The sequence below is a fragment of the Laccaria bicolor genome, genomic scaffold (assembly GCF_000143565.1).
Source record: "Laccaria bicolor S238N-H82 LACBIscaffold_10 genomic scaffold, whole genome shotgun sequence".
Taxonomy (NCBI): Eukaryota; Fungi; Basidiomycota; class Agaricomycetes; order Agaricales; family Hydnangiaceae; genus Laccaria; species Laccaria bicolor.
In genome coordinates this window covers 1072859-1078537 of record NW_001889881.1, presented here as the reverse complement: position 1 = coordinate 1078537, position 5679 = coordinate 1072859, and positions in this window count along the sequence as shown.

Below are 5679 nucleotides of genomic sequence, written 5' to 3'. Positions count from 1 at the left end.
GAGACAGATGCAAAGTACCTTGCTGGAATGTTTTGGGTTTACCCATCAAAATGAGCCTAAGAACATCGAAATCAAAGTGGACAATATAAAATTTTGTAGTCTCGAAAAGTGAACACTATGAATATTTGTAGTCTCAAAAGTGGACACTACAAACATGTGTAGTCTCAAGAAATGACATTCAGCATGTTAAATACATATCCGGATGTTTTTTCGGTTGCATTTTTGGGCCAGTGACATTTACCAAGTCAACTACAACTCCAGACATTTTTTTGGCCGCATTTTAGGGGCAGTGACGTTCAGCATGTTAAGTACAAACCCAGATGTTTTTCTGCCACATTTTCAGGTACTTGAAGTACTAATTCACTTGATGCAGTGGGGTTTTCTGGTCTGTGTCAAAATTACATCTGAAATTTTGGACATTGGTGCAGTCTACAAAGTACAACATGGACAATTGTCCTATGGGTCATAGGACTAGCCAAATGGGCCCAATGAGCAACTAGACTATGGTGCTGTAGATTGGCCCAAAGGTGTAAAAACACCTAATGTTTATCATTGGGCCAAATGACCCCAGATGTCTTAGGCAAAAATGGATGGTGAATTTATGAGAGGGAGTTCCGAAATACATTATCCCAGGGCATATGTCCCATGAACATGTGAAATATCCGGAGCATTAGTTTCAATATACAGAGGACATCCAAAAAGCACTCGCATAAATGTTTTGGGGAAATGTGAAATGTCTGGACCAATAACTCAATTATCTATGGAACACCGGAAGAACAACCCTGGTGGTGATATAAGTGTCCCAAAAAAAATGCGAAATGTCTGGAGCATTAGTTTCAATATACAAAGGACATCCAAAAAGCACTCATATAAATATTTTGGGGAAATGCGAAATGTCTGGACCAATAACCCGATTATCTACGGAACATCAGAAGAACAAGCCTGGTTGTGGTATAAGTGTCCCGAAAAAATGCGAAATGTCCAGACCAATAACTCAATTATCTATGGAACACCAGAAGAACAACCCTGGTGGTGGTATAAGTGTCCCAAAAAAAAATGCGAAATGTCCGGAGCATTAGTTTCAATATACAAAGGACATCCAAAAAGCACTCATATAAATGTTTTGGGGAAATGCGAAATGTCCGGACCAATAACTCGATTATCTACGGAACACCAGAAGAACACCCTGGTAGTGGTATAAGTGTCCCGAAAAAAATGCGAAATGTCCGGAGCATTAGTTTCAATATACAGAGGACATCCAAAAAGCACTCGCATAAATGTTTTGGGGAAATGCAAAATGTCTGGACCAATAACTCGATTATCTATAGAACATCGGGGGGGCAAGCCTGGTCATGGTATAAGTGTCCCGAAAAAAATGCGAAATGTCTGGAGCATTATCTATACGAGGACATCCAGAAAGCACTCACATAAATGTTTTGGAGAAATTTGAAATGTCTGGACCAATAACCCGATTATCTACGGAACATCAGAAGAACAAGCCTGGTTGTGGTATAAGTGTCCCGAAAAAATGCGAAATGTCCAGACCAATAACTCAATTATCTATGGAACACCAGAAGAACAACCCTGGTGGTGGTATAAGTGTCCCAAAAAAAAATGCGAAATGTCCGGAGCATTAGTTTCAATATACAGAGGACATCCAAAAAGCACTCATATAAATGTTTTGGGGAAATGGGAAATGACCAGACCAATAACTTGATTATCTACGGAACACCAGAAGAACACCACTGGTAGTGGTATAAGTGTCCTGAAAAAAATGCGAAATGTCCGGAGCATTAGTTTCAATATACAGAGGACATCCAAAAAGCATCCGCATAAATGTTTTGGGGAAATGCAAAATGTCTGGACCAATAACTTGATTATCTATAGAACATCGGGGGGGCAAGCCTGGTCATGGTATAAGTGTCCCGAAAAAAATGCGAAATGTCTGGAGCATTACTAGGACATCCAGAAAGCACTCACATAAATGTTTTGGAGAAATTTGAAATGACCAGACCAATAACTTGATTATCTATGGAACACCAGAAGAACAACCCTGGTAGTGGTATAAGTGTCCCGAAAAAATGCGAAATGTCCAGACCAATAACTTGATTATCTACAGAACACCAGATAAACAACCCTGGTAGTGGTATAAGTGTCCCGAAAAAAGTGCGAAATGTCCGGAGCATTACTTTCAATATACAAAGGACATCCAAAATCGCCTTTTTTTTCGGAACATTTATGCGGACATCCAGGTTGTTTTTTGGATGTCCTGTGTGTATTCCAATTAATGTTCCAGGCATTTCGCATTTTTCCAGAACATTTATGTGGACACTCACGGTGCTTTTCAGATGTCCTGAATCAATGTTTGTGCACTTTCTGGATGTCCTGCATATATTCCAATTAATGTTCCGGGCATTTCGCATTTTTTTTCGGAACATTTATGCAGACATCCAGGTTGTTTTTTGGATGTCCTGTGTATTTTAATTAATGTTCTGGGCATTTTACATTTTTCCGGAACATTTATGTGGACATTCAGGGTGCTTTTTGGATGTCCTGAATCAATGTTCATGCACCTTCTGGATGTCCCGCATATATTCCAATTAATGTTCCGGGACATACAGGGTGCATTTTGGATGTCCTGTGTATTTATTCAGGACATTTATGCAGACATCCAGGGTGGTTTTTTGGATGTCCAGTGTGTATTCTAATTAATGTACCAGGCATTTCGCATTTTCCTGGAACATTTATGTGGACATCCAGGATGTGCATACCATGGTATGGTATGAGATGGCAATACCATGGTATGGTATGGGGGTGCAATACCATAGTATGGTATGGTGAGGGGGCAATACCATGGTATGGTGAGGGGGCAATACCATGGTATGGTATGAGATGGCAATACCATAGTTTGGTATGAATAGTTGTGGTATGGTATGAATGGTTGTGGTATGATATTATCATACCACATGTGATATGAATAAGGCTGAACATAGTATCATGGTTTTGGGAGGCCATGGCCAACAGGAGCTTCCTTAATCTGTACCCCTGGCTCTCCAATTGACAAGACTTTGGATTGGACCAAATATTTTGATAATGACAACTTTGGTCAAACACTCAGAACAACAATACTTTGATTCCATCATATGTAGTTTTCAAATAGTAAATATATACACATACTTCTTTGACAGCAACAGCATGGCACTTTTTGAATCCAAATTTCAGGCTTTTGAAATGAATCATCTGTGAAGGGTACTTAATGTAGTTGATTAGTTGAAGTGCATATTTCAGCCTAGGCTGTTGGATACTAATTTAGCTCAAGTCCATGCTTTTGCAATGCATGGTATCATGCATGGTCCAGGACTATAGCCAATACACAAAATGTTTTCTTTTCTTTGCTTCTCAAATACTGATGCAGCATTGATTTATTTGTGATGAATATTGTTCTAATTGTAATTGAAAGGACTGGGAAAGATATGTATCAATAAATGGCTTTTGATGCATGGAAAAAGCTGGGATTAAGCTCATTTGAACTGATTTTCAAAGGATGGATTTGACTATATAGCCTCCATTTGTATCTTAAAATCTTGGGAAAAACATCAAGAAGCTTTCCACAAAAAATGGCACCCAATGGACCAGTATTGCAGCCTGCAGAAAGAATTTATATATTTTGAAAAAGGACCCCAGACACCCTGGTAATGGTATGGTATGGTATGGTATGATGGTATGGTATGGCATGGTATGGTATGAGGTGACATGGTATGGTATGGTAACATGGTATTGGTATGGTATTGGTTTTCCATACCATGGTACCATGGTATTGGTATGTGCTCTTATACCACCCTTGGAATGGGTACCATGGAGGTCCCCTAAATCAAAGAATTCATATACCTCATAGGTACCCTAAAATGGGTGACTGAAGTGAAAATTGTGTAGTGTCCAATTTTTTCATTACAACACTTTTTAGTGTCCGCTTTATTTTCATTACAACACATTGTAGTGTCTGCTTTATTGATTAGAAAATTGTGTAGTGTCCAATTTTTTCATTACAACACTTTGTAGTGTCCGCTTTATTCATTAGAAAATTGTGTAGTGTCCGATTTTTTCATTAAAACACTTTTTAGTGTCCGCTTTTTCAATTTCAACACTTTGTAGTGTCCGCTTTTTTCATTAGAAAATTGTGTAGTGTCTGCTTTTTTAATTTCAACACTTTGTAGTGTCCGCTTTTTTGATTAAAAAACTGTGTAGTGTCCGCTTTTTTCATTAGAAAATTGTGTAGTGTCCACTTTTTTCATTACAACATTTTGTAGTGTCCTCTTTATTCATTAAAAAATTGTGTAGTGTCCGCTTCTTTCATTAAAAAACTATGTAGTGTCCGCTTTATTCATTAGAAAATTGTGTAGTGTCCGACTTTTTCATAGAAAATTGTGTAGTGTCTGCTTTTTTCATTACAACACTTTGTAGTGTCCGCTTTTTTCATTACAACACTGTGTAGTGTCCACTTTATTCATTAGAAAACTGTGTAGTGTCCGATTTTTTCAATAGAAATGAGTGCAGTGTCCAATTCTTTCATTACAAAACTTTGTTGTTTGCCTTTCTGATATCCTGCAGCTTCCTAGAAATATAGCTTAATGTTTCAGAGAAACTGACTCCAGCCAAAGACCTCTTCATCATTTAGAATCCATACACAAATTGTGTGTTGACTGACCACCAAATATTCTAATTGTTCCCTTGGCTAGCTTCAGTCATGTTGTCCAACATTCATTGCCTCTTCCTGGGTGGTCATCTCTGTCCATCTTTGTCTGACCATACCCAACCTCAACATGATCTCCTTCAACAACATCTCAGTGATTGATTTGCCAGCTGTTGGGGCTACTGTCAGATGCTGTTCAAGGGGAAAGTTAGGACACTTGATGCTCAGTCAAAACACAACTGGTGTATGAATTCCAGATGATGAAGAGCTGTTTACTGGAGTGACAATATATCAGAAAGGCAGACCACAAAGGTTTCTGATGAAAAAAGTGAATACTGCAGAGTTTTCTAATGAAAAAAGGGGATACTACACAGAATTGTAATAGAAAAAGCGGACACTACACAATTTTCTAATCAATAAAGCGGACACTACAAAGTGTTATAATGAAAAAAGCGGACACTACAAAGTGTTGTAATGAAAAAAGCAGACACTACACAATTGTTTTTTAATGAAAAAAGCGGACACTACAAAGTGTTGTAATGAAAAAAAGCAGACACTACACAATTTTCTAATCAATAAAGCGGACACTACAAAGTGTTATAATGAAAAAAGCGGACATTACAAAGATATGTTTCTTGGAAGGTACACATTTTGGGAGTATATTTCTCAGTTGTACCAATATTTTGATTATATCCTAAACCAAGATATATTTATTAACAATATCCTGAACCAGGATATATTACCAATTTATATCTTTAAAGTATATCCTGAAATATATCTTTCAACCATGTCCTACTATATCTTGAGCCAGGATATATTACCAAGGTATATCTTCAAACTATATCCTGGACCAGGATATACTTTTCAACTCTATCAAGTAACAAGATCTTGGTGCAGTACATATTTACGTGGTAAATTTATTTGTAGAATACAGGTGCAGTTTATTCAACATAATTAGACAAGTTTACATTACTACATTAGATATGAAT